The sequence below is a fragment of the Ostrea edulis genome, chromosome 6 (genome assembly GCF_947568905.1).
Source record: "Ostrea edulis chromosome 6, xbOstEdul1.1, whole genome shotgun sequence".
Classification (NCBI taxonomy): Eukaryota; Metazoa; Mollusca; class Bivalvia; order Ostreida; family Ostreidae; genus Ostrea; species Ostrea edulis.
In genome coordinates, this window is record NC_079169.1 from 60,004,149 (window position 1) to 60,018,103 (window position 13,955).

Genomic DNA, 13,955 nt, shown 5'->3' on the forward strand with positions numbered 1-13,955 from the left:
TTTATGATATGTACATGGAAATTATGTCAATTTTGACTATCATCTCACTTTGAAATATGAGGACAAAATTGTAATAGAAAACCCCCAAAAATCACGATTTTCCTTCATCTTAGATATTTTTGTTTAGAGATTTCGTGCTTTAGGCACTCATTACGTCCTTCCCTTGGATAATTCCTGGTTTCGCTCCCGCCACATGCCAACAACTAAATATCCGCTAAACGTGTTGGACCCCCCCCCCCCCCCCAAACACGTCTGAAACACACTGAGGACAGGGATGACCAAATTCAAGGGAATATATTACTTTCTGTTTTTGTTCAAAAACTGGACGTGTCCTCTCATGACTTTTGTAATACAAATTCACCAGGATGATTTTTAAAATCTTAATGTTTTACATAAGCTCAAATAATTGAAGTCCAATAATATCCATGTGGTGGAAATATTGCTTGCAAAAATTAATTTAGAGCTCTGTATGAATGACTTGATTATCTCTTTTAATTCAATAGATCTTTTTAATTATATATACAGGGCTATTTCATAAGTAATTAATGCGCACATCGTTGTTTTGTTTTTAAAAAGAGAGCAACAATTCAATTAAAGAAATCATTCATTCAGTTGTGGATATGTCGAATTAATTTAGGATTATATCTCAATTAGATAATTTCTCTCACTAACATAATTATTGCACGCATCAATTTAATTAATGATATCATTAATTCAATAGAAGAGAGCAATAATCCATTTATTGCGCACATTAAGTGATGTTAGCATTAATGAATTATTGCTCTCTTCAATTGAATTGTAGCATGCATTAATTCTATTGTTGGTATCATTAAATTATAATTCATTTGAGGAGAGCAACAATTAAATTATTGTGTGCATCAATTCAGCGGAATAAATAATGATATCAATAATTCAATTCAAATGAAGATATCATTAATTATTTGAAGAGATCTTTGATTGCAATGTTGCGTGCATGAAATGAATTAATAATATCTTCAAATAATTAAAGATATCTTCAAATATCTGAGTTTGTTATTTTGGCGCTCCATAGATCTAAAACTATTCCTAGTGGATTCCAGTGCTTTCTGACTCAAGACATCATACCAGTTCTTGCCACAAATGAATCTCACCATACAAGTGATCTAGCCACCTCTCTTTTAATCTCTTCATAGTATTCATATACGTAAGAGGATTTTTCTCCTTGAAAAGGTGATATTTAAAAATTTGTCACTCTTTAAGGAATTTTATGATCCCCTAATAGTATGTACATGTACCATGGTAATTTCTGAACTGTTCGGTGAAAATGTTGACAATCAAGAATCAGTCACTGGTTATCCATGTGAAATTTAGCTATCTCATATGAATAAACTCTTGATTATTTTACTACAATGTACCATATTAACCAATTTCGGAAATAATTCCTTATTTGTCTTAAATTTTAATTTGATATAAAGATCGAGCAAACTGAAACAATAAACCAAAGTTCACATTGAACACCAGTGAGGCAATCATATACAAATATCAAATTCATATATTATAGAATTCATTAAGATATTTGAATTATTCTAATCTTTTAATGTTTCATGGTAGCAATGAAAACAGCAGGTCTTTTATTCTCAGTCATATATTTTATTATATAACAGGGGATATTACATGTACAATTAGTAAATATATATACATCATATATGTAATTGCATGTGCGAGAAAAATGTATACATACATACATAAGTAATTCAACCACAGACATATCCATAAATTTACATTTAATACATTGAATATGTCCTTTGATTAAATAATCAACAAAGATGGATCCATATGATAATACATGTATTTGTAAAAGAAAAAAAGGAGTTCCATTTCTCATACAAATGATATAGGTAGAAATATCAAAATCAACAAGAGGCCCATGGGCCACATCGCTCACCTGAGTCATCTTGGCCCTGCTGTTTTGATTTTTAAATGCTATTTTATCAATCTTTATTCTCATGAATAATGTGACCCAAACCTAGCTCTAAAGAACACAACATAAAATGAAATCATATAAGACAAAGATATGACTAGCATGATATTGCTGTTCTGGATAAGACCAAGGTAAAAAGTCGTAGGTCTTGGTATGATATGAAAGACCTTGCCATAAGTAATCAATATACAAAACATAAAAGCCCTATCTAAAATAGTCCTGGATATACTTAATACGTTATACTTTCTTAAAAGTATGTCAAACTCAGAGTTCAGGGTCACAAGGTCAAATAACATAATATGATTGATTGTTTTAACTGTTTTCCGCCACACTCAACAATTTTTCAGTTATCTGGTGGTGCCCAGTTTTTATTGGTGGAAGAGAGAACCCAGATACAATGTACCTGGGAAGAGACCACCGACCTTCCGAGAGTAAACTGGGAAACTTTCTCAATTACCGGTGCGAGCAGGATTCAAACCCGCGCCAACCAGAGGTGAGAGGCTCCTCAACAAGATGAAAGGTTTTATCATAAGAAATTCATAATATATAATATATATGAAAGATCTACCTTAAACACAATGTAGTTCAGGACATACTGAATAGGTCAGATTTGTTTTGCCATAAAAATTGTATATACAAGATATGAAAGCCCTAGCTTAAATAGTTCAAGAGATATCTTTAAAGAATTTTCCTTTATATCAGCTAGCATATAAAACTTTGACCCCCTATTGTTACCACACCATAACTCCCGGGGAAATGATTTTAACAAACTTGAATATGCACTATGTCAAGAAGGTTTAATGTAAATTTGTGTGCTTCATACTAAATTTGAAAAGAATTCCGTTATTTGAATCGTAGATTGATCGCTGTGCGGTATCTTCATCTTTCAGTTATAGAATTTAGTTAAAAATGTTCAATTGTTAATGTCGACGGACTACAACAGATGCAGATCAATAGCAATATGTCATCTGAGTTTACTCAAGTGACCTAAAATTGTATAATTTTTCTAAAGCTTTTGAAAATTGATAATGCTATAAAAGCCTAGTCTGATCCCTTACACCCCATTTCAATAGTTAAGCGTAAAAACAGACTGGTGGGGATGGGGACCAAACTTAAGAAAGCTGTGAGATTAGTTCAATATTCAAACCTACAGTATTTGAATAATAAGTATTTAACCCAACTGGGATGATTTCATCCAAAATATTTCACTAAAAATATTTGTGAGGATATTAGTTCACACAAACATTATGTTTCAAAATGAGTATGAGTATGGAAATGAACTGGGGTTCAAATCGACTGGCTACTTAACATGGCTACATCAACAAAGAAATTGAAATCACTTGAAGCTGTTTTGGGGTTATATGTGGGTTTAGAAAATATTTGAAAGTATGTTTGGAAACAAGTATAGTGGGAAAATATGTTGGGAATTATTTAATATTAAATTCATGAGACAGCGATGCAGGAATGCAGTGATAGAGGGACTTAAACATGCACTTTTTTTCTCTGCCATAAATTGAAGTTTTTTTTATAAGGGGTTCATCTGAAGCTCTCTTTTCAAAGAGCTACGGTTCTGCATCTAGTTTTTGAGGAGAAGATTTTAAAAGATTTTCCTTGTATATATTTCACATGTAAAACTTAAATCCCCTATTGTGACCCCCACCCTACCCCTGTGAGCTTTTTACAAACTTGAATATGCACTATATATGAATGTAAAACTTTGATTCTCTATTGTGACCCCACCCTACCCCCAGAGACCATGATTTGCACAAAACAGGAACCTTTCGTGTGAATTCAACTTTCCTGGTCCAGTGGTTCTTGAAAAGGTTTTTTAAATGACCCCACCCTATTTTTGCATTTCCATGATTATTTCCTTTTTGAAGGGTGCATGACCCTTTATATGAACAAACTTGAATACCCTTTATCTATTGATGATGCATACCAAGTTTGATTGAAACTGGCCCAGTGGTTCACTCTGGAGAAGAAAATGAAAATGTGAAAAGTTTATAAACAGACAGACGACAGGCAAAGGTGATCAGAAAAGCTCACTTGAGCCTTTGGCTCAGGTGAGCCAAAAAAGTATACAAATATGTTTAATGTTAAACTTGTTTGTTTTATTGCTAAACAGCTCCATTGCCAGCATCTACCCTTACTGAGCTTCCAGTGTCAGACCTTGATATCAATCATCATCACTCATTTTGACTATCCAGGCCAAATTAATCTTTTTGCAAGGGTGAGGCCTGGCTGTCCTGTCGAGGTTGAAGTTTGTACTTCCACACTTGGCGACCCAGTGGATTGATCCTATCCAATCCTGTAAACTCTAGGTCTTGTTCTAGGATCTCATCCCATGTCAGCTTTGGTCTACCTATGAAGTTCTTTTCTGTTGATAACGATGCATAACATTCTGACAAATCTGCAAAAATATTTAGAGAAGTGATTAGTAAAAGGTCTTCATAGAAATAGCAATAAATGTATAAATAGATAAAAATCATAATTTCTATTTCTACAAAATAAGTGTTTATCAAATGATCAGCTGTAAATTACCTAGGCTGTGTCAAGCTGAGTGAGCAAGTTTGTGCAGAACGAACAAAAATTACACCAAACACATGCAGCGACACCTTTTGGAAATTTTATTTTTACAAACTTGAATCTGCACTACAGAGCTGTATGTCAGGAAGCTTTCATGTAAATGTAAACTGCTCTGGCCTAATGGTTCTTGAAAATTCTCTATACTTATTTGAATGTAAAACTTTGATCTCCTATTGTGGCCTCGGCCAACCTTCCCTGGGAGGCATGATTATGACAAACTTGAATCTGCACTATTTCAGGAAGCCTTTACGTAAATTTGTATTTTACTGGCCTTGTTATTTTCCTACTTCTTGTGAAGATTTTCCCTATATATTTGTACATGTAAAACTTTGATCACCTAGTGTGGCCCTATTCTACCCCAGGGGGTCATGATTTGAACAAACTTCAATCTACACTTGTTCGGAAGCTTTCATGTAACTTTCACATCATCTGGCCCAGTGGTTCTTTAGAAGAAGATTTTTAAATGACCCCACCCTATTTTTGCAATTTTGTAATTAGATCTTCCCTTTGAAAGGGGGTGTGGCCCTTTATTTGAACAAACTTGAAAGCCCTTCACCAAGGATGCTTTTTGTCAAGTTAGGTTGAAATTGGCCCAGTGGTTCTTGAGAAGAAGTCAGAAATGTGAAAGTTTACAGACAGACGGACAACAGGGAAAAAGAATGTTCAACTTCAGTGTTACATGAAAATGTACTTCAAAATCACTCAACAACAATTATAATATTGCTGTATGGAAATTTTCTGTCCAAAGAAAACAATGTAAAAAAATGATGTAATCTACACTCTACAGCAACATGTGAGAATAATGAACGTGAAATATATATTCTGAAAAAAAAAAACAAGAGATGTTTGTAAAACACATATGCCCCCCATGGTGCAAAATTGAAAAGGGTTATACACACACCTCATTTAATTGATAGTATTATCATCAATTCAAAATATTGAGCAGACAATATCTTCCTATGTCAAGAGTGAATTGACCATGTGACCTAAAATTCAATAGGGGTCATCTACTCCTTATGCTGTACCAGTGTACCAAGTTTGGTACGTGTCAATCAAACAAATAATTCTTAAAATATAGGAGACAATATATTACTATGTCCAGTTCAACTTTTGACTTTTGACCTCAAAATCAATATGGGTCATCCTCTCCTGAAGATGTACCAGTGTACTAAGTTTGATGTCTGTCAAGTAAAAGGGTTATCAAGATATTGAGTGGACAGTATATTACTATGTCCAGTTTGACCCTTGACCTTTGACCATGTGACCTCAAAATCAATAGGAGTCATCTTCTCCTGAATATACACCAGCGTACTATTTAAAGTTTGATGTCTGTCAAGCAAAGGGTTCTGAAGATATTGAGCAGACAGTATATTCCAATGTCCAGGTTGACCCTTGATCTTTAAACATGTGACCTCAAAATCAATAGGGATCATCTTCTCCTGAAGATGTACCAGTGTACCAAGTTTGATGTCTGTCAAGCAAAGGGTTCTCAAGATATTGAACGGACAGTATAATCCTATGTCCAGTTTGACCCTTGACCTTTGCTCATGTGACCTCAAAATCATTAAGGGTCATCTTCTCCTGAAGATGTACCAGTGTAACAAGTTTGATGTCTGTCAGGCAAAGGGTTCTCAAGATATTAAACGGACAATATATTCCTATGTCCAGTGTGACCCTTGACCTTTGACCATGTGACCTCAAAATCAATAGGGGTCATCTTCTCCTGAAGACGTATCAGTGTACCAAGTTTGATGTCTGTCAAGAAGAGGGTTCTCAAGATACTGAGCAGACATTATATTCCTATGTCCAGTTTACCCTTGATCTTTGACCATGTGACCTCAAAATCAATAGGGGTCATCTTCTCCTGAAGACGTACTAGTGTAACAAGTTTGATGTCTGTCAAGCAAAGGGTTCTCAAGATATTGAATGGACAATATATTCCTATGTCCAGTGTGACCTTTGACCGTGTGACCTCAAAATCAATAGGGGTCATCTTCTCCTGACGACATACCAGTGTACTAAGTTTGATGTCTGTCAAGAAAAGGGTTCTCAATATATTGAACGGACAGTATCTTCCTATGTCCAGTTGACCCTTGACCTTTGACCACGTGACCTCAAAATCAATAGGGGTCATCTTCTCCTGAAGACGTACTAGTGTACCAAGTTTGATGTCTGTCAAGCAAAGGGTTCTCAAGATATTGAACGGACAGTATATTCCTATGTCCAGTTTGACCCTTGACCTTTGACCATGTGACCTCAAAATCAATAGGGGTCATCTTCTTCTGAAGATGTACTGGTGTACCAAGTTTGATGTCTGTCAAGCAAAGGGTTCTCTAGACATTGAATGGTCAGTATATTCCCATGCCCAGTTTGACCCTTGACCTTTGACCATATGACCTTAAAATCAATAGGGGTCATCTACTCCTTAGGATGTACCAGTGTGCCAAGTTTGATGTCTTTCAAGCAAAGGGTTCTCAAGATATTGAGCGGACATTATATTCCTATGTCCAGAGTAGATTGACCCTTGACCTTTGGACCTGAAAAACAATAAGGATCCTCTTCTACTCATAACTAACCAGGGTTTGACACTAAGGCACGTCCGACCGACCGAGTCTACTAAATGATAGGTCCGGTCGGGTAAAATGTCGATTTACTAGTCCGACTGGTCATGTTGAAAAAATAAACAAGAAACTTTATTTTAAACCATAAGATATCTTATTTTTAACTTTAAAAAATAACTGTAAAGAGTTTGCGAGCAATTTTGAACCGCGTGATGACAAAATCTCTATTTTTAGTTCGAATACATAGTCGCTGTCGGAAGTGATGTTTTACGACATTTACTCTTTGTTAATGGGTTTAAAGTTATATTTCGGATAAATATATATAAACTGAATTTATTTTCATTTGAAAAAAACCCCAGTTTATTTTAATTGAATATAAGAAAGTGTCTATCACAGGGATCGAAATTAACTTTTTTCACCACTAGCAAATTTTAGCTAGTGGATTATTTTCCAACTAGCAAAATTGAGCTTTTACTAGCATTTTTCAATCGATTACTGTTTTACATGAATTTAAGAAAACAAGCATGTCTCTTTATCAAAATTTTGGGAAAATCTTTTAAAATCTCCTTTAAAGTGCAATAATAAAAATATGATTGCGAATTCTTTCATTTAAAATTCAATGAATTATCAGACAACATACATGGTGCGGGTCATATGGTACACTTGTGCGGCGTACTCGCTGTCCAGAGATCTACCACCTATTAACAGCATCATGTGGATTGAAATCTTGAAGACTGTTTGCGCCAATTTAAACTATATGTTCAAAACTTTTGGAAATTTCATCTAAAAAAATTCTAGTTGAAAAGAAAACCCCGCGAACTCGAAGTGTTTGACTATAGAGTACAGAAGGACACCGCGTGAAATGGTGACACACTGTCATGTGTTGTTTTATATAGACACGGACGAGATCAATATGCTTGCTATTTAAATCAGACGTCTCTGAGACATCTGAAGTGTGTATGAAGTAGGCCATCGACTGAGATGACCTTGGCCTTTGTTATTTATTCGATCCACGTTTACTTTTTCAATACTTATATATTCATTCTGTAAAGAGTTTCTATGCACAAGACAAGATTATTGTAAACTTCAAAGTACAGCCAATAAACCGAGGAAATCCGGGAAAAAGATTGGGGTTTTTTCACTCGCAAAAAGTTGCGATCACTTGTGATTTTTTACTCGCAAATTCAATTTTTAATTCGCATTTAGCGAGTATTTCCCCTTAATTTCGTTGCCTGTATCAAATGAATAAATTAAATCGTAAATAGCCATTTTTCGTTGTTGACACATGTGCGGGAATGTCTCAACTTCTCGTCCTCAAGGAAGGATGTTCCGAGAAAAAAAAAGGAGTAGATTGGGAAGTTTGAAAATAAAAGCACCAAATTGAATGACAAGACTAAAGATGTTTTTGAGACAATTAAGTACGTTTTAGTTTAAACTTAACGTTTGTCATTTGAATTAAGTACTTAAATATGGAGAAACCATCAGGGTTTCTTTTCTCTGGAAAGTTGGTCAGGGCTAGTGGATGTAAGGTCAGGTCTAGTAAATATTATTTGAAGTAGCCCGACTGGTCTAGTGCTCAAGAAAGTAAATGTCAAACCCTGCTAACCCACATATGAAATATCATTATCATCAAGTGAATGGTTCTCAAGATATTGAGCGGACAACACATGGTCTACAGACCGACCGACCGACCAACAGGTGCAAAACAATATGCCCCCTCTTTTTCAAAGGGGGGCATAAAAATAAACTCCAACCACCTGCCCATTTTTATTTCCAAACAAAGATGAAAATCTAAAAAATAATTTTATGACTAGGCCAAAATAAAAAATGTGTTTGTTTCAGGTCGTCTGCCCGACCCTAAATATATCCACCGACCCTATTAATTTTTTTTCAATTTTCCGATTTCAATTCATCGATATACGAACTATTACCCGAAATGCCAAGACATCTATAATTGTAATATTAAAACTCCATCACATACTGTGTATTTTGTAAATTAAACATTGTGCTCTGAACCCATTTTTTATCTGTTAAACACATTATATTACAACTTTAACTATAAAATTTTCATTGATTCGAAGGCACTTATTTATTTTTATAAAAAAAAATATTTTAAAAAAAATAAAATAAACCTACCTACCAACCCTTTTTTTAAAAATGAGAGGCGACCTAAAACAAACATTTTTTTTTTGGCCCTATGTGGCCTAAAATATTTTGTATACTTACTAATTTCAAAACTCGAAAGGAAATGTTATCCATGTGAAGCCATCGTGCTCTGTTCATCCTCTGGGGAAGACAATTAATTCTTTGATTTGCAGTTTGTGTCATGACTACACCATGATATCTTCTAATCTCGTCATACTATCAGAAAGTAATTTTGGCAGTTGGCAAGTGTATCAATGGTGTTACTTCTTCATGATCAGATCTTCTATACTGTGTCATATTCAGCATAAAGTAACAATTAAGGGCTATCATCTAGTTCTGAGGTACTGAGGAAGGGCTGTTTTTCTCAACACATAGCCTTTCTTCTGGTATTCTTAGGGATACTTTATTCATCTTTTAATTACATTTCCTTCTTGGAGATTAAAAGTTGAAGACCACTGAAAGAAAAAGAAGTGATTTAATGAATTCCATGTAGTTTATCGAATGTGCTGACCAGAATATTATCTAACTGTAGCCCCCCCCCACCCCACCAAGCATGCAATGTCATACATGTATCTGAAATCAATACTTACAAAAATTAATTAAAATTAAAATCTTCAAATATACAATCTTGTTACACATCTCCTATATTTTTCACTTACGATAACTCTGAATTTTTAATAAGTGCGTCCTTTTGTCCACAAACTTTTAACAACCCCTCATAAACAATTTACAAATATGATATCAGAAATAATAATCTAAAAAATTATCCTGTTGTTCATAGATGCATGCCATCAACATTAAGAGTATAACAAATAACAAAAGCTCTCCTGACATTGTGCCATTCTGAAAGAAATGAGGTGCTTATACCCCCAAAGGCAGGGGGGTAACCCAGAATTGTGTCTAGAGAGCGGAATAATATATTTATGGAATTAACCAAAAAATTAGTAATAATTTTTTTTTAGCTATGAATTCATGTTAAATAAAGTGCACCGCCATGGCACATGATACGCCCGTCACATATTGTTAACAGTATAGATAGTACCCATTAAAACATTTTTTTTTTTATATCACCTTAATTAAATGTCACAGTGACCTTAAAGTAGCATGCGACACACCTTCTACCTAAGATGCATTAGTTGACCAATTTTGGTGATTCTAGGTCTAATAGTTTTCAAGTTATGAGCCGGACAAGTTTTTGCCATATATGGCCATATCTTCTTAATGAAAAGTCACAGTGACCTGGTCTTAATGTGCGACACACCTTCTACCCAAGATGTATCTACAGACAAAGTTTGATGATTCTAGGCCTTGTAGTATTTAAGTTACGAGTCGGACACGAAAAAGCTAACAGACGGACGGACAGACACGCCATACCATAATACGTCCCGTCTTAAGACGGGCGTATAAAAATTGGTCATGGTAGCTCAGTGGTAACACAGTCTTCGACATTAACCAGTGGCTGATGCCCGAGGCCAGTAAAATCGGGATCGGGCTTCTTAAAATATTAAACCCTGGAGTCCGATGGGCCTGTAAATGTTTTCTTATATGTTCTGTATATATTACAAATAAAGCGTGAGATTGACTCAGACTAAATGTCATGACTTAGTAGTCAAATTTCGCATAGAAAAATTATCAACCATGCTGCCTTTTCTGAAGTATAGGGAGGGGGCTCGTCCGGGAAATTCAAAACCACCCAAGCGTATTTCACAATCACAACCATCTGATAAAAAAACCCCAAAAAAACTGTCGTACGAGGAGAAAAAAACGAAAATTCATGCCCCATTGGACCGAGGGCAGTGTTAAAAATTAACCATAGACCGAGTATATGTCAAATGGCACTGGTCTATGCCAACTGTAATTGAGATAGACCAAATTGTCTATGCCAATTTTCTAGATTTAAAGCAATAAAGTTATCCAAGAGGGCCTTGCATGGTCAGTCGACGTCTGATAAACATTATGAGGAAAGGATGATATTACAGAAATGGAAAGAAAATACACTTTCTAAGTATATTAGAAGTAAATGAAAATGTTTTAAATTTGTGTTATTATTTTTTCAATGTTGTGGTCTATGCCAATTCGATGAGGTCTAAGTCATCTTATTTTGGCATAGACCTGTGGTCTATACCAAGTTTTAAACCAATTTCGAACACTGCGAGGGTAGGCCTTGGCTAACATTTAAAAAATGTTTTGTACGTGGTGTATACAAAACAGAGTTGAACATGAGCTGCTGATGTATCTGCGAGATTAATCAGTCTATGCGAAAGACATCGGACCGTCGGACCTGACCGATATGCAGTGCCTCAGGTCCGATGCATCATTTTTTACACCGGACCGGAATGTCAGATGTCTCAATGTCCGGTTTTGAGCTTTACTATCTTGATGCGGAGTTTGTTATAAGTAAAAAAAATAGCACACATCCAAATATGTAAATGAATTGATTAAAACCGCATGGACTGTCTAAAGTATTATACGGGAAGGATTCCTGGAATAGTATAACTAGTATAATAAATAAGATTCACTTGGTTTTGCATTTTCACGTGTTTCACTTTTTTACATTAGGTTTTTCGGTCTGACAAAATTTGGTTCGGTCCGGTGTGTTCATTGATTACACTGGACCGAATGTCCTGTGTGGTCCAAAAACTTTCGTATATACTGGATTAATATGTTGAAAAATAATATAATCCTTTTAATGTCAGTTGTTCTTTAACTATGATCATCTTGACCTGTATTTTCCTACAGTAAAAGAACTGTGCATGTGTCTATAGAGTAGAATCAGCAAATAACAAGAGATCAAATTAGAAAATAAACATTTTGGGCCTGCAAAATATTGTTCGGGCTTGCACAATTATTATACTGGGAGGCCCGAAGGGCCTGTACTTTACAAAGTTTTTCGTGAAGACTGGTAACAGGATCAAGAAATCATGGTTTCGAGCCATGCTTGTACTTTATTTAGGGTGAAAATGTAGGTAGTGAGGTGAATGCTCCATCATCATATTTAGCATTCAAAAGAGAAAGTTGCTGGTCTTTCAGATGAGACCTTTAAACACCACATGCATGCGTCTAAATGTGTGGCACTTCATACTACTGAAATATTCTCTACAGGTATTATACTAAAATCAAACATACACATACATGTATATTCATATACATGTTAAAAATCTTAATTATCATTTTAGAATTTTCTTCTTTTGACAAAATGATGCGCAAGTACATAAATGGAAGCTATGCCACTATATGTCATGACACTGTACAGCTTGATCAGTTGATACATCACATAAACAGTCACAGATGTAAACAATCAAGAAAAACTCAGTACACAACATCACCCCTTAATTTTGAATTGTAGCTGAAGATCATTCTGCCAAGATCGAAATGCAGGTTGGCAATGATTAGCGAGGGTTATATTATTCTTAAAAAGTAGATTGAAATCAAAAGTTAACTGCCAAAGTTATCAGGAGACAATAATCCATACATGGTTCGAATTTCCTCCACTGCCACCTAAAGTGCACGTGTAAACAACGCGTGTGACACGCACCACACCCCGACAGGCTACATTGTAAACAAGTCAAATGCATTCAGAGTAATAGTTTTACATATGATATTCTGTTTGGTTTATAGTCTTAGTAGCTACATACCTATGCGGTACACCTGTACCATGTACGTACTGCAAACAGTGCGGCGTAATGTACATTTGCATCCTCGGGGATTTCAACCCGGACAAAGTGGAACATGCCAATCCGAATACATATATATCTTTCGTTTTTATTTTTGCATTTTATTTATTTATCTATTTATGTCATGGCGTTGGGAAAAAAACTTCAAAGTAGGGAGACAGATGAAAAGGGGGATACGGTCCAATCATCCAAAAAAAAGTCCCGTGTGGAGGGGTGGGGGTGGGGTTGATTCCTAAGGACTTGGCGCATATCTATTTGTTTTTAAATGTGAAATTCTATCCAAAATCAATATGAATTTTTAGTATACAGAGTACATTAACTGCAAAGATTAAATTTTAGAAAAAAACCCAAACAGTTCACGTACTAGATATATCACTTTCATCATCGGAATGTTCAGTAACTCGGGTACTCTGTCGCTTGTACATAACACGATCGGTATGAAACACCATTTAATCAGTCTATCTAATAAAAAACTCATTGTTAATATGCAAAATTTTCTTTCAACCGTGTTTACTTACCTCAGATGGGCCACCTTCTTTCCCTGGAAAACTCCATTATGATGACATCACAAATTACGTCATTCAAAACAGAGCATGCGCACTTCGAAAGTGTGTAAGCCATGCTCGCAAGGAAAAAAGATGGACGAGTGCTAAATCTTTACACACCTGTTACACACATCTCATAAATCCTGTTAAGTAAACACTTCAGGATTTTGATGGTAGATGAACTATTTAATGATTTTATGCTGATTTTTATAAAAATCCAACTGAACACCACCATTTTCGTGTTCCTTTGACCGACCCCGTGTTGATTTACACGTGTGCCTTCTTATTCACTGGTTCAATTGACAGGGCTTACAAACACACACACACACACACACACACATATATATATATATATATATAAAAAAGCACAAAAACCCAACAACACCCTACTTTCTTAAAGTGTCGGATCTGAGAAGATACAAGGCCAGTAAAGAAATTTATAAAAGCACTGAAAAGGCCACGACACTGTTGGTTATTTAAAACT

General features: G+C 35.2%; 1 long non-coding RNA gene across 2 annotated transcripts; it reads right to left on the reverse strand.

The window, feature by feature from the left end:
* Positions 1 to 258: 258 nt before the first annotated feature.
* Positions 259 to 13,330, reverse strand: LOC125677097 (uncharacterized). 2 transcript variants are annotated; one of them, XR_008795915.1, is made up of 3 exons: positions 12,888 to 13,330; positions 9,334 to 9,707; positions 259 to 4,370 (listed from the first exon to the last, which is right to left on the reverse strand). It is a non-coding gene; the product is annotated as an uncharacterized LOC125677097 (long non-coding RNA). The 2 variants fall into 2 exon arrangements; XR_008795916.1 differs by lacking the exon at positions 12,888 to 13,330 and adding an exon at positions 12,579 to 12,775.
* Positions 13,331 to 13,955: the final 625 nt, after the last annotated feature.